Below are 14,256 nucleotides of genomic sequence, written 5' to 3' on the forward strand. Positions count from 1 at the left end.
GCGGAGCTGTGAGGAAGAAAAGTACTGCACTCGCGGAGCTGTACAGTTCAAAGTGGGCCTATAACGCATTATGCTCGATTCAATCACCCTTTTTCTTTCTTTCTATCTACGTAAAAAATATATATATATATATATATATATATATATATATATATATATATATATATATATATATATATATATATATATATATATATATATAATTATAATTATATATATATATATATATATATATATATATATATATATATATATATATATATATAATTATAATTATAATTATAATTTAAGTTTAATATTAATAAGGTTATAGTGGCGAATGTTTTAAGTTTGTAAGTCGAAACTCTATCCGTGTAACGCTACGCGATTAATACTCATTGTAAGTTATGTTCAACCTTTTTAAATTAATGTCTCGTAGCTAAGTTATTATTATGCTTATTTAAGCCGAAGTAATCGTGATGTTGGACTAAATATTAAGAGTGGGTTATTGGGCTTTGGACCATAATTGGGGTTTGGACAAAAGACCGACACTTGTGAAAATTGGACTATGGGCTATTAATGGACTTTATATTTATTAAATGATATATCGTTGATTGAATATAGAGATTTATAATTTGACGTGTTTATATATAACCACATACGCTTGGCTGGGTACGGTGGGCGGGATATCTATAAATACTAATAATTATTCATTTGACCGGACACGGGGATGGATTAATAGTCACTGGACTCATTAAAACAGGGGTGAATTACATTCAAGGGTAATTGGTGTAATTGTTAACAAAGTATTAAAACCTTGGATTACACACAGTCGATAACCTGGTGTATTCATTAAACAAAGTATTAAGACCTTGTTACAGTTTAAGTCCCCAATTAGTTGGAATATTTGACTTCGGATATAAGGGTAATTTGACGAAAACTTTCGCACTTTATAATTATGACCGATGGACTATTATGAACAAAACCAGATGGACATATCGAATAATCCAGGACAAAGGACAATTAACCCATGGTAATAAATTAAAATCAACACGTCAAACATCATGATTACGGAAGTTTAAATAAGCATAATTCCTTTATTTTATATCTCATCGCACTTTTATTTATCGTCATTTTATTTATCGTACTTTAAATTATTGCACTTTTAATTATCGTACTTTTATTTTATCGCACTTTTATTTATCGTCATTTACTTTACGCTTTAAATTAAGTTATATTTATATTTAATATTTTACATTTGGTTTTAATTGTGACTTAAGACATAAAATAGACAAACCGGTCATTAAACGGTAAAACTCCCCTTTTATAATAATAATAATGTTACTTATATATATATATATATATATATATATATATATATATATATATATATATTTTTGTACAAATATAGTTTAAAATAAATATAGCGTTAAACTTAGCTAGATCTCTGTGGAACGAACCGGACTTACTAAAAACTACACTACTCTACGATTAGGTACACTGCCTATAAGTGTTGTAGCAAGGTTTAGGTATATCCCATTCTATAAATAAATAAATAATTTGTGTAAAATTATATCGTATTTAATATTATTTCGTAATAAAATATAATAGTATTTCGTATTACCCCTCGCACACATCAGTAAACTTCAATATGCAACATCTCAAGTACAGCATTACGGCGTCTTTTCACTTCTTATTAGATATCAATAAGAACATGACAAATATCAATGCTAAATGCTTAGACACTTAGTGATACGGAGTATATGACATTCCATATAAGTACCTTATATCACTATATTTCCATGTAATTTGAAGCTACCGACGCAGTAATACCTTCACACAGTTTCCCACTTTCAGCAAATGCACCTCTTGATGTGAACTAACAAAAAACATACTTCGCACCATTAATTAGTCCTTACGATCCACCCATATTGCTACTTATAACATTTACTATTGGACTTAGCAACATAAGGTAGCAATAATCATCATGGAAATAGCTCATTCCCATGATACTATTAGCAATTGAAATTGAATAATTTTCCCTAACAATGTAGCTATCCAATGATCTTCTTTCATTATAGTTCCTTATCAGACTAAATTTGTACCACAATTGATCAAATGTTCTTATAAAATACTTTCTTATATTTAGTTGAAAGCATATAGTAGTTGAAAAAAAAAATGAAGAGAATAAATATAAAGAGTATAAATGAATACTGGCTACGCAAATATCACCGTTCTTAACATACATGTTTTATTATTTAAAACTCCTTTTCATTTGGACATTTAATCAAACACTTAGTGTGCCATTAGTGTGCCATCATTGTAGAACCTAGAGTTAATCTGTAACATCCACTTTTTGTATAAAATATTTTGGGCAATTTTTGACAAGTTTTGTAACTACTGGGGGCTGTTATGTAAATAAAAAAAGAAACGAGATAAGGACCTAAATAAGGTCTAATGTCTTTCATTCTTGCATCTAAATCCTTCCATACTTCTCTCTTTAAAGTTCTTGAAACCCTAAGTTGAGGCAAGCTTGATTTAGTGTGAAAAAATTTTGAAACTCTAGTTTTTAGGACATAGAATTTTCTATATCTTCTTCAAAATTTCGAAAAAAAATAAATTATTTTAAGTGTTTAAATTGATAAACATCCAAAATTTTCTGGTTCGTAGTAATAGTTGGATTTATTAGTGGCGAGTTGTGGGCTTCCGATTTAAAGGGTCCTGACTACCTGCTGCATTTATTGGCTATTCGAAACGTGGGCAAAATCAGAAAAGTCTATTAATTTGATAACTTATATAATTTTTTATTTTTATAACTAATAGGATATTCAGTGAATGCACCGAGTAAAAGGTTCACCACCTTTCATACGTTCACCACCTGTAACTCGATCAAGACATCTAGCCAATATCGTCGCCGTTGATTTTTTTTTAGAATCATCATCTAGTCGACCAAGTACTCCAATTCAAATTTCCGATAATCCATTTTTTGAACCCGACCTCACAATTGAGAACCCGGAGGATATTCAAGGACAATTCAGAGATCCTGAACCACAAATCATTCAACCAGAGATTGTCGAGGAAGAAACTATTAAATTAGAATCCCCTAGTGATTCAGATTCAACAAACTCAATTATGGAAAATCAGGAACCTCTAAGTATGGAGGATCGAATGAGAGCTACACGCACTGGCCAAGGTCATGCCATTACTCAACCAGATATTAATGCGCCAGATTATGAAATCAAAGGACAAATCCTACACATGGTAACTAATCAATGCCAATATAGTGGTACGCCAAAAGAAGATCCAAACGAACATCTTCGAACCTTTAATAGGATTTATACTCTATTCAAAATCAGAGAAGTTGAGGATGAACAGATCTATCTCATATTATTTCCCTGGACTTTAAAGGGAGAAGCCAAAGATTGGTTAGAATCATTACCTGAAGGGGCAATTGATACATGGGATGTTTTAGTTGAGAAATTTCTTAAAAGATTCTTTCCGGCATCTAAAGCCGTGAGACTTCAAGGAGAAATTGTTACGTTCACACAAAAGCCAAATGAAACTTTATATGAGGCGTGGACAAGATTCGGAAAGTTGTTGAGAGGATGTCCTCAACATGGTTTAGACACTTATCAAATAGTACAGATATTCTACCAAGGATGCGACATTACTACACGAAAAGACATCGACATAGCAGCTGGTGGTTCCATTATGAAGAAAACCGTAACCGAAGCTTATAAAATTATTGATAACATAGCCTCCCACTCACATGAGTGGCACCAGAAAAAAGATATTCCTCGTTCATCTAAAGCGGCTAGAGCCGATTCTAGCCATGACTTTGATTCCATTTCCGCTAAGTTAGATGCTTTCGAGAGACGAATGGAAAAGATGACTAAAGATATTCACGCAATACAAATTAGTTGTGAGCAGTGTGGAGGACCACATTTGACAAAAGATTGTCTCAGTATTGAACAAACAATGGAACAAAGAGAGAATGTTTCATACATGAACCAAAGGCCTGGAAATAATTATCAAAATAATTATCAACTGCCAAGACCAAACTACAATCAAAATCAGAATTATAACCGAAATATTTCATACAACAACCAACAAGGTCCTAGCAATCAACAAGTATCCAATAATACTTACAATCAACAAAGACCTATTTTTCCAAATAAACCACCACAAACCGATGATAAAAAGCAAAATTTAGAAGATATGATGTCGAAGCTAGTTGAATCTCAAACGTAGTTTTTCACATCTCAGAAACAAACTAATGAACAAAATGCACAAACATTTAGAAATCAACAAGCTTCTATCCAAAATCTGGAACAAGAAGTGAGCAACCTAGCAAGGTTGATAGGTGAAAGGAAACCGGGAAGTCTACCTAGCGATACAAATGCTAACCCCCGAAATGAAATAGCTAAAGCCATTACCACGAGAAGTGGTATTACACTTAAACCACCTGAAGTACCTGTAATTTCTGATGACTCTATTCCTACTCCACAAGCACCACAGCCTGAGCAAGATAAGGAAACAGAACCTTATGTTAAAATCCAAAATCCGGTAGTTGAAAAGGTTAATGAAGATAATACAGTTAAGGCTAAACCTTATGTTAAACCATACCAACCACCACTTCCTTACCCGAGTAAAATGAGAAAAGAAATACTTGAAGCCGAGCAATCCAAATTCTTGGATATGTTTAAACAAATAAATGTCAATCTTCCTTTCATTGATGTAATTTCAGGAATGCCAAGATACGCTAAATTCCTGAAAGATCTAATCACAAATAGAAAGAAAATGGAAGAACTCTCGGTTGTTACAATGAATGCTAATTGTTCTGCAGTGCTGTTGAATAAGATACCAGAAAAACTCTCAGATCCAGGAAGTTTCACAATTTCATGTTTTCTGGGTAGTCTTAATTCAATAGAAGCATTGGCAGACTTAGGTGCTAGTATAAATCTAATGCCATATTCATTATATGCTAAACTAGACCTCGGAGAATTGAAACCAACAAGAATAAGCATACAACTAGCAGATCGATCAGTAAAATATCCTAGAGGGATAATGGAGAACATGCTAGTTAAAGTTGGTACTTTAGTATTTCCAGTAGATTTTGTTATTCTGGACATGGAAGAAGATTCTCGAGTTCCTCTCATATTAGGAAGACCATTCTTAAACACGGCTAAAGCAATAATAGACGTGTTCGGTAAGAAACTGACCCTAAGTATAGAGGACGAGAGTGTTACCTTTTCTGTGGATAGAGCCATGCAACAATCGTAATCTGCTGATGATACATGTTATTATATTCAAACTATAGATTCACATGCAGAATTGTTAGAAGAATTTCCAGAATTACAAGGAACAGGAGAATGTTCTTTAGGAGAAGAAACTGAACCAATTGATGAAGTTGAAATGTTAGCTACACTCATGGCTAATGAATACGAACCAACAACAGAAGAACTTCAAATGCTAAAAGAAGAAGACAGATATTGATATAAATCATCGATAGAAGAACCACCGATATTAGAGTTAAAGCCACTTCCAAACCATTTGAAATACGCTTTTTTACATGGTGAATCTGAATTACCTGTAATAATATCGTCTTCTCTTACGGAAAATGAAAAATCTCAACTCATTTCTGTGCTAAAAGCTCATAAACCAGCTATTGCATGGAAGGTTCATGACATTAAACGAATAAGTCCTTCGTATTGCACACATAAAATCCTTATGGAAGAAGGTCATAAAACATATGTGCAACGCCAACGAAGACTAAATCCTAATATGCAAGATGTTGTTAAGAAAGAAATAATTAAACTGCTCGATGCAGGTTTAATTTATCCAATCTCTGATAGTCCATGGGTAAGCCCAGTTCGATGCGTGCCTAAGAAGGGTGGCATGATTGTCATCACAAATGAAAAAGATGAGCTTATTCCTACTAGGACTGTAACAGGATGGCTTGTTTGTATTGATTATAGAAAACTAAATGACACCACCTAAAAAGATCACTTTGCCTTACCTTTCATTGATCAAATGTTGGAAAGGTTAGCTGGGAATAGTTATTATTGTTTTCTTGACGGTTTCTCCGGATACTTTCAAATTCCAATCGCACCCGAGGACCAAGAGAAAACCACATTCACGTGCCCTTATGGTACTTTTGCTTACAAACGCATGCCATTTGGACTTTGCAACGCCCCTGTAACCTTTCAAAGGTGCATGATGGCGATTTTTCACGACATGATAGAAGAATGCATGGAAGTTTTCATGGATGACTTTTCAGTCTTCGGTGATACTTTTGAAACATGTCTAGTTAATCTTGAACGAATGCTTATTAGATACGAACAATCAAATCTAGTACTTAATTAGGAGAAATGCCATTTCATGGTTAAAGAAGGCATCGTTCTTGGTCATAAAATTTTAAAGGAAGGAATTGAAGTGGATAGAGCTAAAGTAGATGTAATTGCTAAACTTCCACATCCCACCAATGTTAGAGGAGTTAGGAGTTTTCTAGGGCATGTCGGTTTTTACCGACGCTTCATAAAAGATTTTTCTAAAATTGCCACTCCTATGAACAAACTCCTTGAAAAAGATGCTTCATTCATCTTTTCAGATGAATGCATCAAATCTTTTAATATTCTTAGAGAAAAACTCACTAATGCGCCGATCATGATAACTCCAAATTGGAATATACCATTTGAACTCATGTGCAATGCAAGTGATTTTGCAATGGGAGCCGTTTTAGGTCAAAGAATTGAAAAAAGATTTCAACCTATCTATTACGCTAGTAAGACATTACAAGGAGCACAAACGAACTACACAACTACTAAAAAAGAATTCCTTACTATCATCTTTACTTTGACAAATTACGTTCATATCTCGTTCTAGCAAAAACGGTGGTCTATACCGACCATTCTGCTCTTAGATACCTATTTTCAAAACAAGATGCCAAACCAAGATTAATCCATTGGATCTTACTCTTACAAGAGTTCGATATTGAAATCCGAGGCAAAAAGGGAGCAGAAAATCTCGCAGCTGATCATCTTTCTCGCCTTGAAAACCCTGAATTAGAAGTTCTAAATGAATCGGCCATCCAAGATAACTTCCCTGATGAATATCTTTTGAAGATCGATTATAATGAAATTCCATGGTTTGCAGACTATGCTAACTACTTAGTATGTGGATTCCTTGAAAAATGATTGTCGTACCAAAAATGAAAGAAATTCTTTAGTGATATAAAATACTATTTTTGGAAAGATCCACATTTGTTTAAAAGTTGTCCCGATGGAATAATACGCCGATGTGTATTTGGAGATGAAGCTAGTCAAATCTTAAACCATTGTCACACAGGACCAACATGAGGGCATTATGGGCCTCAACTCACAGCAAGAAAAGTTTATGATGCTGGATTCTATTGGCCTACAATTTTCAAAGACGCACAGCTTCTCTGTAAATCCTATGATGCTTGTCAAAGGGCCGGAAAAATAAGTCAATGTGATGAAATGCCACAAAATGTCATTCAAGTATGTGAAGTATTCGACGTTTGAGGTATTGACTTTATGGGTCCATTTCCAAAATCTCATAATAATCTCTAGATTCTCGTTGCCATTGATTATGTATCTAAATGGGAAGAAGTACAAGCTCTCCCAACTAATGATGCACGAGTTGTAGTCAACTTCTTAAAACGTCTTTTTGCTAGGTTCGAAACACCGAAAGCTTTAATAAGTGATCGGGGTACTCATTTTTGTAATAATCAACTTGAGAAAGTTCTCAAAAGATATGAAGTAACTCATAAAATCTCAACTGCTTATCATCCACAAACAAGTGGACAAGTTGAAAATACCAACCGAGCTTTAAAACGTATTCTAGAGAAAACCGTAGGATCAAATCCGAAGGAATGGTCCATGAAATTGGAGGATGCACTCTGGGCTTTTAGAACAGCCTATAAAACTCCAATTGGCACCACACCTTTTAAACTCGTTTACGGAAAAGCATGTCACCTTCCAGTAGAAATTGAGCACAAAGCATTCTGGGCTTTGAAGACATGTAATCTTGATTTACATGAAGCCGGTCGTCTACGGTTAAGTCAACTAAACGAATTAGAAGAATTAAGACATGATGCATATGAAAATTCATTAATCTATAAGGAAAGAACGAAGAAATGGCATGATAAAAGAATCAGAAGTTCAAAAAAATTTAAGGAAGGAGACAGAGTTCTTTTTTTCAATTCACGATTCAAGCTATTTCCTGGAAAATTGAAATCAAGATGGTCTGGACCATTTATAGTCAAAAGAGTTTTCCCATACGGAACAATAGAGTTAATAAATTCAAATGGGATTGAATTTAAAGTTAATGGTCACAGAGTTAAACATTATATACATGGTCCGATGGAAGTTGATAATGAAGTTAATCATAATTTCACCACCCAAGAAAACTCTCAGAATGAAAACGTAAATATGTTGCCAACAACATATGAAAAACCAAAAGTGGAAGATGGAGAGATTTCAAATTGGAGTGATGAAGCAGAATTTCTATATAAACCTCCCATTCCAAGAAACGAAGAAAAATATGAACAAGAAGTTCAAGTAGAAGTGAAAGAATCAAGAAAAGATCACCCGGAAAAGGTTAACAAACCAACTCTACTTACTAAAGTAGGAGACCCATGTGAATTTATCATTTCTTGCTTGCTTAATGATGGTGCTATGTATAATGGGCTCGCAGATTTAGGAGCTAGTACAAATGTTATGCCTCTTTCCTTATACAAAAGATTAGGCGTAGGTAAATTAAGACCAACCAAAATAGGTGTTCAATTATTTGACCAAACCATTAAACACCCGGTTGGAATAGCCAATAATTTACTTGTTAAAGTGGGAAGTTTGACCTTTGTTGCAAATTTCATAGTTATTAATATGGAGGAAGACCTTGATATTCCTCTAATTTTAGGTCGCCCATTTTTAGCAACCACCGAGGCGTTCTTTGATGTAAGAGAAGGTAGAATGACACTTAGGCATGGTGATAAATCGGTCACCTTTGTGAACCGAAAGTTTCAATCTTCACCAACAAAAACTATTGAACCAATAAAAATGCCTAAGTGTGGGGAAGATGAAGAAACACCCAATGATGACCTGATAACAAAGAACCCCATTGTTGATACAAAATTAGATGGACCTGTTGTTAACAGTTCAACGAAGAAAATTTATAAACGGATTCAAGATGCTAGGATTAAGGAGAACTTTAAGTTATGTAACCGATTATTATCCAATTTTTTGCCTAAAGAAAAGGTGATGTTAATTGAATTTGTGAATGTTACAGAGGAAATCAACAAATGGCTTGAAGTAAAAGTCAGAAATATTCAAGTTGTTGATGTTCCAATTGAAGTTAATAATGAAGTTAATCACAATTTCGATACCACAGCTAACTAAGTGTGGGAAGATTCAAATGTTTTAAAGGATAATATAATGCTGTCTAGTATTATATTTTCTATTTTCATGTAGTTCTCGAAAATGGAGTTCGAATGGTCTTTCCCTAGCAGACCCTAAAGAACTAGTCTTCTCCCTCCATTCTGAATTTTTATTTCTTTTAGATTTTACGAGATGAAGAATTCCTTTGATTTGAACCATGGTCTACTACTACATGCTATGATAACTAAACGTAATAATAACATCTTCCCGAGTGAACTGGTATCATTCATAAGAGGCAAAATGGACGAAGTGAGGAAAGAACTCAGGAAGAATCATAATAAGACACATTTTGGTAAAGAAAAATCGAAATCCGCAACAAAAAGAAGAGCACGACACCTTGAAAGATGTCATAAATGCGGAAAATGGTCACATGAAGGTAAATGTTTGAACAATCAAACACATTCCAATTCTGAATTCGTTACTCTATGCAGAGAAGGACCGTTCATATGTTTAGAAGAAAAGTTATTGAAAAATCGAGGTTACGCTTATGTAGCAATTGAAAACCAAATCGAACGACTCTCCTATGAGTCAACTAAAGCAGGTCTCTGAGAATTCAATCTCACAAGTAAGTATGTACAGTTTTTATTTTATTTTATTGCTTTTAACTTTTTGATAATAAACGCTGAATCGTTCGCTATAAAGTATTAAATTGATATTCAATAAAATTAGGTATAATAAACCGAAATTATTGATATCAGACAAAAAATTAATTTATCACTGCGAAATTTACCGTTTATTCATAAGGTAGAAATATCTTTAATCAATCAACTCAAAATATTTCAGAAATTCGTCAGGAGTAAAACTAGGTAATATAGCCGAAATTACTTTACCCAAAAGAGGGACGTATATTTTTGTTAATATTTGATTGATTCAAGTGGGATAAAAGACAAAAAAGATTTTTATTTTTACCTTGTTTTTAAAATTAATATATAACTATATTATTTTTAAATATAAGATTGTAAAATTAATTTATATAAAAAATAATAATATTTATATGAACTTTTATTAATATGCACATTTTAAATTTAAATTTGGTATGAATTTAAAAACAAAAATGTACTTTATTTCATTAAGTTAAAAAATGATTTCTAAAATTCGTCGTGAGTTGAAGACTAGGTCGTTGAACCAAAATTGCTTTACCCAAGGGCGGGACGAGAAATTTTGTTATCATTATTTTTAATCTTATTTAAGTAAAGTATGCAAAAAATATTTAGAAAACCCAAAAATCTTTGCTTTTAAAACAATCGCTTTAAAATGACAAATTTTAAAATTTTGTCAAGGGAAGGACTAGGTAAACATACCGAAACGCCCTCAATCTAAGGAAACAAAATTTTAAAAATTAATTAATTAATTGTTTTAATAGTTAAAGGATTTATAAAAAAAACCGCACTCGCGGAGGTTTGTGTGACCCCACAGCCGCACTCGCGGAGCAAGAAAAACCCAAAACAGATTAAAACTGGTTGATAGACCAGTCCCCATCCCCATTCTCAATATTTCTGCGAAAAATACACACAAAACACTCTAAAATTCACGATTTTTCACCGTTAATCATCAAATTTTTTGCTAAAATCATGTTGAGAAGAATCCTACCAACAAGTTTTTCAAGGAGATCGGTAATTTCTACATCTAAACATTCTTTAATCCGAATTTTTAGTGTTCTCGAGCAAAATTATATCTAATTTGATTTTGATGATTTCTAGTTTAATTGTGCTTAAATTGTTTGTATATTATGCTTGTATAACCTAGATTGATGCTATTTAACATGATTAGAAGCCTTAAACTTCAAATTTTTAACAATCTAAGGTTTGTGTTCTTGAGCAAAATTGGGGCTTTTTGATATAAACGGGTTATGACCGAATTTTGTTGTTAATACATGCTTAAATAAGTAGTGTAACATGTTTAGGTTGCTAAATGATCAAAACTTTGATCCTAAACATGATTTTTGAGCATTAAAGTGGACTTTTTAAGTCTAAAATACATGAACTTGATTAATTTGATATGAATGCCATTTGAAACTCGTTTAATTGCTATAATGATTATTTTTGACATGTTTTAGAAGTTAAATGCTAAGGAACATTGTATACATTTTCATATATGCTTATTTGAAAAAGTGTAGAATTGTTAATATTATGAAAATGCGTATAAAGTTTAATACGGATTAAACATGTCATTATGATTGTTTTAATCTATGATTTTGCTAACACTAATGCATATTTGGATGCACAAAAATTGTGTTTAATGTGTTTTGCAGACTGAAAGGGGTGAATCTTCATCCACATCCCAGGCTCACAATGCTCCTCCTGAGAATGCAGACGAACAGAAGATTAACGACCAATACAGACAAAATCTACCGCATCAATTAATTTCATATTCAAATATACAATTGGCAGATTTACACCCTAATTTAAGATTTGACAGACATTGGATAGATTATCCAAAATATCAGAGGAACACATCCTTTAGTCTAATAATGTTGAAGTGCCTAGGGTAATAGATTGGGATCCATTAGAAACAATGGGATTGGTCGAACCAATCAGAGAATTACTTACACAAAGGTATGGTAATTCTACTTTTAATGATTGGGAACGATTATTCAATATACGTAGGCCTGTATATAGAGAATGGTGTGTCGAATTATTATGTAGTGTTGAAATAAATGATCGGGTAACTAGCTTAACCGATCGGAGTTTTATTAGATTTTTGTTGGGAGGTGTGATACGCCATATGTCTCTACTAGATATGGCTCAGGATTTGTGTATATATACGCATGAGGAACTAGCATCTACTGACTGTCAGAGGTTGATATATAACGGTAGAAGGGTTGATGAAAATTTTGATATGAATGGAATATGGAGTAGAATGACTAGCCATAACCGATTTCATTGGGGAACTCACTCTTATACAGATATTAATAGAGCTGAGCTTAGAGTGATCCATAGGTATTTAGCAAACTCGATTACACAGCGAGGTAGGAATAAAGAAAAGGTAAATGAAAATGATCTATTTTACCTCATGTGTATTAGAGACCCACAGAGCATTGTGAACATACCTTATTGTGTGTGTTATTACTTATCGGTTATGGCGAGGGGTATGCGGCCTAATAGTATAATAGGAGGTGGTATTTTTATTACTTTAATTGCTGAGTATCTCAATGTGGATAGAAGTCAAGGGGGATTATTAGTTACAGTACCAGAACCCCGTGATAGAATTGGTTTGCAAGTGTATCACGGTGCAAAGGTTTTAAAGAAACGACATAACGCTGCAGTACCATATGATGGCACGCATCCACAGGTAGAAAGAGATCAGGAGCAAGGTAATGCGGGAGGAGGGAATCAGATGACAGAAATGCAAATTTTATTGGCCCAAAATGAGTATGAAATGGCTAGACAACGAGCATTTGCAGATTGGAAATATCATCAAAGCCAAATCATAAGCCATTGTGCCTACATAAATACAAACTACATTCCTACTCAACCGGCCATATTTCCTCCCTGGACTATACATACCCGACCACCGTTCCCTACATATAACCCAGCTCAAGCATTCTACAGCACTTACGGCTATGAATGAAATCCCTACTGGAACCATCCTCATCAACCGTAATTTTCTTTTATTCCTATTTTTATTTATTTTGTAACTTGTAATTTTATACTTTTAATACTTCTTTTGATACTGTAATAGTTCTTATAATTTTATAACTTTTATTATTAGATTTTAATAATTTTTGAATGTGGGGTGATATACCCAACTTCAAAAATATGTATATATATGTTTGTAGTTTATCTCATGTACAAAACAGGGTAAAACAGCGCACTTTCAAAGACTGGCATTAAGTTCAGCAAAAGCAACTAATTTTGACGATAAGATGTAAAATAAATGTGATATAACAACTGCAGGAATGAACAAATGATGTGCACCATTTATCATTCAAACAAACAACAATATGTTTGGAAACTTTGGTAAAATTTAATCATTTTTCTATGCTAATCACCCTCAATAATTTAAATTGATACCGATTTCTTGCAAATGAGGGCATTGCAAGATCTTAAGTGTGGGAAGGGATTAAATTCTTTCGGATTTTAAAAAATTGACTTATACACTTGGTTTAATAGCCACAGTTAAACTTTACTAGTAACGCAGTAGTTGTATTAGAATCTAGTGTTCTCTGATAATAAAGAACAGCCCTAGTCTTATATACTGACTACCCACTTCTAGTAAAATTTTTGAAAATTTTTCAACTAAATGAACTCAAAATCATGTTTATACATATTTAAGAACGATAAAACTAGGTGTTAACACCGAAATTATTGTTACCTCAGAAATGACATAAATTGAGAAAAACCCCAAAACGCTTGAATTCATTTAAAATGGAATAGAAGAGAATAAAAAGGCAAAGAAAGAAAAATAAAAGCCAAGTGTGGGAAAAATTTACCAAGTTATTTAGAACATATATCACATATTTTTGTACAAATAATTGAAGATACTTTTGTTTTGGATGATATTAATCAGTTTTACCCAGTTTATTGTAATATAAATGAAAATTAAAAGGAAGTAAAGTCTACCAAAAAAGACACGCGCTTCTTGATTTAGGTCAGGAAGTTGTCGTCCAGATCAGTTGTAGAGTCTACAAAAAACCTTGAAAAGTTTTCTCGAAAATCAGCTGGAAATCCACGGACCTCAGCATCAAACAGGGTCGCTAGGTGGTCAGACGTATCCTAACCATGAGAGGATCTATCTCGTAAAATGGGGAGGGCGCCGTGCAAATTAGCTTGATAAGACTAATGAATCAGACCCTCAGAAAAGGATAATCTCCTTAAAA

The 14,256-nt window shown here is 33.1% G+C and overlaps 1 non-coding gene across 1 annotated transcript; it reads right to left on the reverse strand.

Annotated features, from left to right (window-relative positions):
- Nucleotides 1-3,495: 3,495 nt before the first annotated feature.
- Nucleotides 3,496-3,602, reverse strand: LOC139861021 (small nucleolar RNA R71). The gene has a single exon (XR_011763641.1). It is a non-coding gene; the product is annotated as a small nucleolar RNA R71 (small nucleolar RNA).
- Nucleotides 3,603-14,256: the final 10,654 nt, after the last annotated feature.

The sequence above is a fragment of the Rutidosis leptorrhynchoides genome, chromosome 7 (genome assembly GCF_046630445.1).
Source record: "Rutidosis leptorrhynchoides isolate AG116_Rl617_1_P2 chromosome 7, CSIRO_AGI_Rlap_v1, whole genome shotgun sequence".
NCBI lineage: Eukaryota > Viridiplantae > Streptophyta > Magnoliopsida > Asterales > Asteraceae > Rutidosis > Rutidosis leptorrhynchoides.